Raw genomic sequence first — 12,261 nt, 5'->3', positions numbered from 1 at the left:
CAAATCTAGGTTTGTGGGGCTCTTTCTACCACATCAGGCAACACCATTTGTAAACGTGAACTCATTCTGAGCACCTCAGGGCACTGGCTTTACTTTGGTGACTCTCAGTCCCATATTGGACTTGGTTATTTTATTGGACTCAGCATGTTTATTTACCTAGGACTTTTACAGAAGAGTAATAGGATTGTTATTTGTGCTTTATCTGATGGAATTAGGCTTGCCTGCTGCTACTTTAAATTCCTTCATATCTTATAAGTATTCCATTTGACCTGATCCTTTTCCTGGATGTGTTACAGAAAATGTGGTCTATAGTAACAGTGCATAGGAGTATCCTGGCTCCTTTATAGATGCATAAATAAATGAGGAAAGAATTTTTCCCCAACCCTGAGCATGTAGGCAGCACCACTATATAGCAGGCTTGTATGCACACCAAGTTGGACTTAAACCAATCATTGGAGGTAAATAGGAAAGGGGACAAAGTTCAAGAAGAGACGCAAAGAAAACAGGAAGTAGGTATTGGTGAACTTGGCATGTACAATAGTATCACTGTCATAGAGAACATCAGCTCAATAGATTATTCTCACATCCCTCCTATATATCCATTTATTTGGTTGATCATTATCACCCAATAAGGGTAATGTGAGGAAATAAGAAGAACTATACGTCTTAATATAATTCTAGAAAATGAAAACTTCTTAACTTCTTTTTATAGCTCTAAATCCAAAGCTTTTGGCCTCAAGGTAGATCAAAGATACGTCTATACTCTTTATTACCTGGATTTTTTCATTTGCTTGTACCACCACGTCCTGTTTCTGTTTTGTCTGAAAAGAAAATGAAATAGAATTACCTCCTACACTCTTACTGCTATTGACATTAAATTTCATCTTCTTTTATTATGATCAGCAAAGTTACTCATAACATTGGGATTTGTTTTTTGTTTTTAAAGTTATAGCTACTGCATTGCTTTGGCACTGTGTTCCACCTAAACTCATGGCATTTGTGTACTATTTACCTTTCAGAAAGCTATTTTACAAGAAGAAAAAGAAAATGGGAGTATAGACTTCCAACAGCAAACATCTTTTCTGCTCTCTCCTTGGCTCTGAAACAGGATACGTGAAACAGAATTTCAGGCTGTAATTAATGCAGCTCTTCATAAGATAAGAGGTTCTTTTATCTGTAAAAAAAAAATTGCTGTACTAATTCTCAACGAGAATCAGAATGCTCCAGTTAATGCTCTTCCTACAAGAGGAATTCACCTTTTCTACTCTACATATTTGCAGTCAAATTTTCATATTTTGTTACAGGAAACTGGAGGTGGGTAAACATGCAACGATAATATCATTTCATAGGACTGAGTCTAAAAACCTTAAATATTAACAACATATTGAGATAAATGCTGAGGAGGAGTTACATAAAGGATTTCCAAATAATATCCACTTTACAGGAATGTACCTGTAAGCACAGACCTTAATTGGATACAATTTACATCCAGCCCTTTTGATGGGGGTAGTAAAAAAAAAAAATTGGGAAATGCATCCTCGTTTGACACAGTAGGGAAAAGAGCTATAGTTTCTTTTTATGCCCTACAGTACTGTCCAAAGAAGGAAGAAACCTCTGCTGTTTCCATCTTGATTTAAATATCTTCTTGTAGAATGCACACGGCAATTCAGAAACAATACTTTCATTATGTATGTTTTGTGTGTGGGCTTGGAATAATTGGTAATGCGTTGGCACTGTGTTCCACCTAAATGCATGCCATTTGTATACTATTCAACTTTTTAAAAAATCTATTTCCAAGAAGAAAAGGAGTACAGCAAATGACTAGAAATTAGAGACCACAAGATTCTTCCCTAAGGTCCTGTCAAAGAAGACCTCACTGTAAGGCAATATGGCTCACATCACACTGCTAATTCCATTGGCCCCTTTGGGTGGTCCTCTGTTTCTGCAGCCATTTATAACCAGATAACCATTCTTTCCCTTTCATCATGACACCCTTCGAGATGGGTGTGAAAGGGAGCAAACTGTCACTGGGCACAAAGGCTAAGATGCTTGGTTAAAGCAGGAAATTAGGAGGCTTGACTTAAAAATGTACATAGATTTTCAAGGTATGGTTACTACAAGTAAAAATGAGTGGGAAGTTTCAGCAACAAGGTTATTGCTATTTAGGTTATAGTAACAATTTCTATTTAAGTGAAAATATATTTGTAACACCTCAGAAAATAGAAGACAATAATAAAGAGAATGGCAGTATAGCTTCTGTGTCTGTCCAGTGTTCACTTTTCCTTTGCACATCTGTCTGTGCCTGTGTTCACACACATACACACATGCAGGATCCCTGACCAGAGAAGAGTTCTTTCTTGTGTGTTCACAAAGAGATGAGAATTTTAAGCTCAGAACCTCTTGAAGATGAGAAACTTTTCTTGGCAGACAATCAACTGATTCTGAGTGAACAAATCTGACAGAGCCCTTTTCCTTGGTTCTTTTTGTTCATATTGTTCACTCGCACACAAGGAGGGCTGCTAGGGAAGGTAAGAGGACCCTCAAACGAGATGAAGGTGAATGTTTCTGGACCAGCTGCCAAGCAGTGCTAAGCTTCAGTTAACCTGTTACCTCTCTTCCTTGCCTCTGGCCCTCAGTTTTCCTTTTGTATCCTGAAAATAGCATTGACATTAAATTGGGTCAGTGGAAAAAAATCAGTGACCAACTCCAGCTTATAATTTTGCTCCCCAAGAAAACATTTGGTAAATATCCCTTACCTAGATGTGGGCACTTTATAAGGCTCCTAGCGTGGTATTTGAATCTGTTCACTTTAGGAAAAGATGTTGATTATTTTAGACTTGAATTTCCACAACCAGAATTCACCTAATGCCATTCTAATGTGCTATGCTTCACAGAAAGAGTGTTTGTTTGTTTGTTTGTTTGGCCGCACGGCGCAGCATGTGGGATCTTAGTTCCCCGACCAGGGATCAAACCCATGCCCGCTGCAGTAGCAGCACAGAGTCTTAACCACAGGACCGCCAGGGAAGTCCCCAGAAAGAGTTTTAAATCAATATATGTAGATATATACCGAATAGAAGTCCTTGCAATATACACCAGGAGACATGTACGAAAAGGTTCATAGAAGCACTATTCAAAATAGACTGAACTATCTGAAAATAGGCTAAATGACCTTTGACAGGAAAATAAAGTGTGTCATAGTCATATACGGAATATTATAGAGCAGTAAAAGTGAACGGACTACAGCTACATGCAATAATATGGATGAATCTTAACAACATAATTCTGTGTGCAAAAGCAAGTTCCAAAGATTACTTTTAGCCCCTTTAAAGTAAAAAAGTTACTACAAAATTCATTTAGCAGGTATATGCATACATATAGTGATAAAACTATATGAAAATGCAAAGAATTGTGCTTATATTAGGTGTGGTGAGTCAGAGAGATGGGATGGAAGAGTACTACATAGGTATATTATTGTCAAGGTTTCAAACATGAAATATTAGTTCATGTTTGTTTATTATATTATTAAACATTAATAAAGAAAGGGACATCCATGGGAGGAAAATCAACATGAAATAAAGTATTGACAGAACACGTAGTGATGGTTACATAAAAATGCAGTAGGATACTGAGTTTTGTGCAAAATAAAATAAGTAACAAAAATCTGAAATCATAAGGGCAACATACGACTGGATCTGGCCACGTCTGATTGTTTTCATATCTAATCTACTCTTTCCAAACTCCTTTGGGAGCCATCTCCCTTCTAGTTTGAATTCCTAATAGTGGAAATTCCCTGTGACTTTATCGTTGTTTCTCTTCTCTCATCCCTACATAACTTCTCCTTGAAGAGTACACCCACTTCTATGTCTCCAATTGCCTTTCAGATGACTCCCCAGATCAATACATCCAACGATGATTTCCCACCAGTAGCACAATCCCAACCGCTCAGGGTATCTCTCCTTGGATTCTAGCCATTTTCTCAAAGTTAACCACTGGGGTAACCATGAACTAATTACATAAACTCTCTGATGTCAGTTTCCTCATCTTTGAAAAGAAGGGTCTATGGATATAATTTCTAAGGTCCTTACCATCTCTAAATTTCTATGGATTTATGAATTATTGACTCTTCTTCACATTAGTTGCTTGTCCAGGATACCATCATTACTCTAGGTTTAACGTTGACATTTCTAATTTTGCTTGCTTATACCCGATCAAACCAAATTCTGTCACTTCTTTTTTTGAAGTGTCTCTCAAATTTACCCTATTTTTCCATTCCCCTGGTTTTACTTTAGCCCTGGACGTAATGAGTTTATACCTGGATTACTTTAAATACATATTAACAGATTTTCCTGCTTCCCCATTCCCTTCTTTTTTCAAGCCCTCTCACACATTACTTCCAGATTATTTATAGAAATAGCTTATAAAAATTATCAAACCAACTTATGAACCCATGATTCTATATTACCTAGTAAGCAATCCCAATACCCCTAACAAGTTTAAGATCCTCCATAACTTCCTACGACCATTTCTCCAGCCTTCTCTCTTACCATTCCTCACCACTTATGCTACAGTGAAATTAGCATCATCAATGTCACACAAATACGTACAATAATTTCTACCTCTAAACCTTTATTTATGCTAATTCTTCAAACCAAAATGTTCTCTTCCCTCTTTTTTTTCAACCAAAGATGCCCATTTTTCAAGGACCAACTAAACTTTCACTTATTTACAGCTTTCTCCAATGTCTCAAATCTCCGGTGAAATTTCTCTTTTCACCCCAATACTACAGCAATTAAACCTTGATTATGGACAATTGAGTATTGCTCTTTAATTTCTCAAGTAACTGGGTTTTTAAAAAAATCTTTCAACTGAATTACAATATTCTTAAAGGCAGGAACTATGTCTCAAACCTTCTTATAGTCCCCATAGTATTCATTCAGCAAATATTAATGTCTAGAACTAAAAATGTATATATTCTAAAAAGTCAATATCTATTAGATTATGTTCAATTTAACCTTTATTGAGCACTTGTATAAGACACTGTGATAGGCACAAGGGCCTTACAGAGTTGAATATGTAATTCTTCTCCTCAAGAAGCTCAGAATCTATTGAACTTGGAGTAATACAGTCTGTACTTCAAATTTCTAGACTTAAATCTGGCCTCTCTCTAGAGATACAGACCAGTTATGTCCAACTGCCCTTAAGATCTCTCACTGGAGGTTTCACAGGTACTCACCTCAAATTTAACTTGTTATTACTTCTTTCTACACCTATCTCTCCCAATACAACTCTGTCAATTTTTGTTACATAAGTTAAAGCTATGTTATTAGCCCTATTTAAATTAAAAGTTGTTATATTGTCTTGGGAATTGTTCCTTTAATTATTTAATCCCTAATTATACATCATTCCTTAAAAAATATTTTGCTTGATATTACTATAGAGACTACAGCTGTTTAGAATTTGTCGATTTCATCTTTAACCCTTTTACTTCAAATATCCTCTTAAATTTTAGGTATTTCTATTATAAAGATGGTAGAGATGATTATTTTTCCTCCATTCAATTGAGAATCTCAATCTTTTAACGGAAGCATTTAGTCCACTTGTATGTATTATAATTTCTGATATATTTGGAGTTATTTCTCTTATTTTGGATCTTCTCTTTGCCTTTCTTTTGTTGTTGTTGTTGCTGTTGTTGCTGTTTAAAACTTCTTTTTTAAAAAAGAAGTTTTTTTTTGTTAAAAAAAACTTCTTTCTAGCCTTCTTTTGGATCAATCACAGCTTTTTCCTATTTCCCTTCACTGATGTTTTGGACAGTATATACCCTATAACTATTCTCTTAGTGATTATCCTTAAATTAAAAAAAATTTATATTAAAATCAAACAATTTCTCTACCTATTTTTAAACACAAGAACCTTAGATCCCTTTAACATCCCTTTGATCATCCCTCCTTCATTTTACACATAATTGTTGCCCACATTTTAGTTCTTTCTTTTTATTAACCTGAAATTAGACATTGTAATTTAGTAATATATTCAATTGTATGTTTATTCGGTTACATATTTAACAATTCGTTTGCTCATCATTCTTTCTTGCACTTAAACCTTCTGGGTAAAAGTTTTCCCTACCTGAAGTACATCCTTTAGAAATTCTTCCTCCCTTCCTCCCTCCCTCCCTTTCTTCTTTCCTTCCTTCCTCGGCGCCGGGTCTTCATTGTGGCACGCGGGATCTTCGTTGCCGCATGCAGGATCTTTAGCTGCAGCATGCGGGATCTAGTTCCCTGATCAGGGATCAAACCCAGGCCCCCTGCATTTGGGAGCTCAGAATCTTAACCGCTAGACAACCAGGTAAGTCCCTAGAAATTCTTTTTTCTTTTTAATTTTTTTTTTTTGCGGTACACGGGCCTCTCACCGTTGCGGCCTCTGAGCCCGCCGGGGAGCACAGGCTCCGGATGCGCAGGCCCAGCGGCCATGGCTCACGGGCCCAGCCGCTCCGCGGCATGTGGGATCCTCCCGGACCGGGGCACGAACCCATGTCCCCTGCATTGGCAGGCGGACTCCCAACCACTGCGCCACCAGGGAAGCCCCTAGAAATTCTTTTATTAAGAGTTGATTGTAGGGACTTCCCTGGCGGTCCAGTGGTTGGGACTTCACCTTACAACGCAGGGGGCACAGGTCTGTCCCTGCTGGGAACTAGGCTCCTGCAAGTTGCACGGTGTGGCCACGAAAAATTAATAAATAAATAAAAATAAAAAATAAAATAGACGTCTCCTATAAAAAAAGAGTTCATTGTATTCAAGTGTAGATATACATATATTTGTGTGTTGGGTGTTTATATGTCAAGAAATGTTTCTTATGTCCCTCATGTTCTTTAATGGTGATCAGGGTATGACTTTGTAGTTAACAGCTATTTTCTCTTAGCATTTTGAAAATATTATTTTATTGTCTTTTGGCTTCTATTGTTGCTATCAGTGTAATTAACATTTAAAGATAATGTCTTAACTATACTCAATATTTTATAATAACCTATAATGGAAAAGAATAAAAAAATACATATATATAAAATATATAACTAAATCACTTTGCTGTACACCTGAAACTACCACAACATTGTAAGTCAACTGTATTTCAATAAAAATTTAAAAAAAATAAAGACAATGTCTTTTTTTCTGTTTACTTTTAATATCTTTTCTTTCCTTTGATTATTTTTGCTCATAGTTCCCCCACAATGTGCCTAGGTATGTATTTATTTTCATTTGGGTCCCCTTGTGCTTTTAGAATCTGATGATTCATACCTTTCATTTATTCTGGAAAATTCTCAGCCCTTATTTCTTTGAATATTGTGTCTCCATGATTATCTCTACTCTCTTTCTTGTATTCCAAATAATTCTTCTCATTCCGCCATATCTCTTACTCTTTTAAATATCTTTCCTGTCTCCCAATTTACTCATTTTCCTTTTATTGTAACCAATTTTCTATTTAACCGAATTTTTAAATTAACTGTATTTTGTATTTCTAGAAGTTCTATCTTGTTTATTTTTCAAATTTTTCTGTTTTTCCCCCCAAGTATCTTATTCTTTTCTTATGGTTTAGATTAATTCTTTTAGGTCTTTAACCATTTTTAAATGCTTATTTTACAGCCTTAAGTCAGTGGTTCTATTATCTCAAGTTCCTGGGAATTTAACTCTGCTGTTTAGTTGTCTCTGTGGATTCTTACTCACAGTGGATTCCCTCCTCCTCCATATGTGTTTTATAGTTTTTGATTGAACTCATCTTCATCAAGGCTTTATCCGTAGAAATCTTTGCATAGATTACATTGAAGGTATGTCTCTCCCAAACAGTTTTTCATTTGCTCCTATTGGGCAAAGCTGTGTTACCTCTGGCTTCTTTTTATGTAGATTTCTAGGCTGAAAAATTTCTATAAATTAAAATCCAAACTGACATGAGACTTTTTTTTCCCTCTACCCAAAGTCCAGGCCAAGACAGGCAAGCTTCCTTATCACCTCACAGTGCCCATAGTTGTTTTATTTTTGTTTTCTTTGATGGAGGGTATAGCCCTCAATGATCTTGGCTTTATGCATGGACCCCTTTTCCATTCCCTGCTTCACTGGCACTCAAGGCTTAACTTCCTGCATCTGCCAGAAATCTCCCTTCAAGTTTTCTAGAATTCAGTTTATGCCTAGCTTTTTGTTTTTTCTTCCATCTTAATTTTTAGTTCATGAGGATTTACTTTCCATTATTGTAAGCTCAACTGTGCATGTAATGCTATTTTTTCAGAAGGATCCTCACATTATGTGATTTGCTTTATGCTCCAATTTGAAATTCAAGTCCACTGTTTTAGATCTGGGTCTTGCTTCTCCACCAACTCCCTGTCATTTCAGACTGCTCTTTTCTTTCTGAAGCAGACTTACCCAGGACTCAGACATTTTGAATCCCTTTCTCTCCATTCCTATGCCTGCCCCAACTTTCAGGGATCCTGGCCAGGCTCTGACCCTGTATCCCTGCCTGCCCAGAAGGGAATATTGGCCAACAATAGCCTATTTCATTGCCATATCAATAGTCCCTTGCCATCGGGTCCATCCTTAACATTGCCTCTAGAATGACATTTTCTAAAATTCAGATCTGATTATGTCACCCCCTATATAAAATCCCCTTCGTGAAAATGAAGACTGCTCTACTAAAAAAAGAGAAGGGGCTATATTCAAAAATATCAGTGTCATAAAAGTCAAAGAAAGGCTGTAGAATATTCTAGATTAAAAGAGTAAAAGGACATAAAAACTAAATGTGATCCTTTATCTTAGACTGGATCCTGTACTGGAAGGGGCAAAATGCTATTAAAAGATGTTATTCCTTCAGTAGACAAAACTGGCATATGAATTCCAGGTTAGATTAACAATTGTTATATCAGGGTTCAATATTCTAAAGCTGATAACTGCTGTGTGGTTATGAAGAGAACATCCCTCTTTATAGGAAAAACACACAGAGGTATTTAGGAGAAGAGGACCATAATTCAACTTACTCTCAGGTGGTACAGGAAAACATATTATGTGTGTGTGTGTATATGTGCACACACACATATATGTATGTATGTGTGTATGAGAAGGAGAGAGAGATCAAATGAAAAAGCAAATGGAACAAAATATTAACAATAAGTGAATCTGGGTAAAGGATATATACACAGGTGTTCCTTATACTATTTATACCACAACTTTTCTGTAAATTTGAAATTATTTACAAATAATGAAGAATAAAACAAAATTTAAAAACCCTCTGCTGTTTCTCCACTACCTGAGGATGTAGTTAGACTCTTAGTAGCCTGGCTTCAACGTCTTTCTAGTTGCATCTGCTACCATTTCCCCTCTCATACCCCAATAAGCAGCCCAGTGTTCCCCAATCCCCAAATTCAGATCACAGCTTCCCGCCTTTGCACATGCAAGTCCCTAGGCCTGGAGTGTGATTCTGCTCCTTCCTGCTCAGAAAATCTTCATTTCCTCAAGCCCCAGATCAAAATTATCTTTTCTCCCAGGAAATTCTCTAAAAACTCTTATGGAAAACTTTTAGACAAAGGTAAGATGCTCAGAATGCCAGGAAGAAATAAACAATATATTTTGTTTCAAAGAAGAAACGTGGAAAATAAAAGATTTTGAGAGAGTTGGATAATTTCATTTTACAATTTTAAAAAATGTTCTGCATGATTCAGTGTACATAGCTTCAAAGTCTTCATTCAACATGGAACTTGTATTTGAAATTTTCTACTATGTCACAATCTGTTATTTTGTTGGGTTGGCCAAAAAGTTCGTTCGGGTTGCTCTAGTAAGATGTTACTGAAAACCCGAACAAACATTTTGGCCAGCCCAATACATTACAACAACATTCTGTACATCCTATAAGACAGCATGCTATACCATTATTTCTTTGGGTATTGGTTTCACTAGTCACTGTGTGGGGTGGGAACTGTCTTATTCATCTTTATATCCTCTCTAACATTTGGCAAGATGCCTAGGATGTAGAAGACCCTAAATAAATTGAACAGTCATTGTGTAAAACCACCTAATTACCAAACTTAATTTTAAAGTGCATATACACACATCCCTCAAGTTTAACATTGCTATCATTCTAGCAAATAAATAGAAAACACTTTGCAAAAATGTTTTCACTGGACCTACTCCTTCTCCTGGGCAATCTAATAAACAGAATCCACTTTTCGCCAGTTCTCACTGTGCAAAATGACGTGTAATGGGTAAGTGAATAAATGGCTATAGGCCTATATACAGTGAAACCTTTTAAGAGCAGATTTACATAGAGCTAAATCTAGTTATGGTCAGAATTCAAAAATCCCACCAGACTCAAAGCAATTTGCAACAAAATTCCATTTCAAGTCTGTCTTTGGTTTCTTAGACTGTTTTAAAAATATTTCCGTCTGTAGGTAAATCAGTTTTTGAGCAAACATCAACATCTATGTAGCTGGAGTTGCCAGATAAATGTATGTATTCATCTTCCTCTCTATTTAGAAAATAAGTGATTTTATACTTTGAATTCATGAAGACAATGATATTTAAATAAGCACCATCCATGTACTAGGTTTCCTAGAGAAAAGAGTGCTTTCTAGGATTTAAATTAAAATTAAAAATCAAAGTAAATTTATATTTTATTGTCCACAAAACATTTGAAAATGATACAACTTTCCCAAATCTAATTTAAATCATAGCTAAGAATATCCTAGCATATCAGTGGTTTCCTGGAATTTTAACTAATATTGGAAGAGATGGGAAGAGATTTTCTTTTTTTAAGGATGGATTTAAATAACTGTTAAGAATTTTATTTTTTATAACAAAGCTATAATATTTTGAGTATTATTGTGTTTTAGTGAACATGAAGTCTACAGATTCTGATATTAATTTAGGTGTCTCAGACCACAGTCTTTGTAAGTAAAAGGTCTCACCTCTTATTTCATTGGATCTCCCCTCCATGCTGCAATTCATGGCATTTGATTTCTTTTCAGTGTAGCTAGTCTTTTCACGAGCTAAAAATTAAGGATGTGCTGCAACCAGAGTTCTTGAATTACAAAGCTCAATGATTATATTTGATATAAGATCCTCTAATCTACAATTAGGGACTAATGAGGACATGCTATTGACTCAAAAAGGTTGGGAAGCTTGTATTTGTTGACCCAGGATAAATTCTAACTCCTTGAGTTCTAATAATAAGCCACAGCACATTATTTTCTCTCTCTTTCTTTCACTTCACCTTTGCCCCACATATGACATATAACTCAGAACTAGAGATGTCTTTCCTGGAAAAGAAGAGAATTAGAGCAAACATAATTGCTGTCGGCAAACACTTTGCAGTTCTTGGCTCCAGAGGGCAAAACCCATGGGTGGAATTCATAGGGATAACAATACCAACTCAGTGTAAAAACTTTCTAATATTAAAAGCTACCACATAATAGAATGGGTTGCTATCCAGCTTCTCATCAGGGTAAGTGTTCAAGTAGTGGCAGGTGACCCCCTGCAAGGCTGTTGTCAAGGGGATTCTAACACTGGACCAGACACTGCTATAGTAATTCAAAGTCTAAAACTATAATTCTGTAATACTGGAGATTTAATGCTTACAATATTATTGTCATTCAGTCTAGTTCCTGTTACTATCAAAGTCTTGCCGGACATTTCATCAGTATAGGTTAAAGTTACTGAAAATGGTCAGTGCACCTAACTTAAATGTCAGTTTCCTGATCTAGAGAGTGAGAGGATTGATGAAATGATCTCCAGAATTACGTCTACTTCTAGCCACGTTCTGAACCCGCAAGGAAGGAGTCACTATGTATTTACCTCACTAACCGTTTTGGGGTAACATGTAAGAAATTTAATAAATGCATGCTGTTTTTCAACAACACTTATAACCTTTAGGAATCTATTCATTTTCACTGATTCAATTTTAGTCATTTTGATTGCTTTCGTCAGTGGGAAAGATAATGTCACATAATTAAAATAATAAACAATCTCCTCAATAACTTGTATTTGTTAATCTGTGACAAAACCTCCAGCTATATTTTGTATATTATATATATACTTTGTATATTACATATATATTTTGTATATTATATATATATTTTGTATATTATATATAATATATATATTGTATATTATATATATATTTTGTATATTAAAAATAGCACATAACTTGCAGCTCCTACAGCTTTTCACAATTTAAAAATTGAGGATGGGCTGCAACCAGAGCTCTTGATTTACAGGGCTCAATGATTATACT

This window comes from Neophocaena asiaeorientalis, unplaced genomic scaffold (genome assembly GCF_003031525.2).
Source record: "Neophocaena asiaeorientalis asiaeorientalis breed wild unplaced genomic scaffold, Neophocaena_asiaeorientalis_V1.1 scaffold65, whole genome shotgun sequence".
In the NCBI taxonomy this organism is placed as follows: domain Eukaryota; kingdom Metazoa; phylum Chordata; class Mammalia; order Artiodactyla; family Phocoenidae; genus Neophocaena; species Neophocaena asiaeorientalis.
This window is presented reverse-complemented; position numbering follows the sequence as displayed.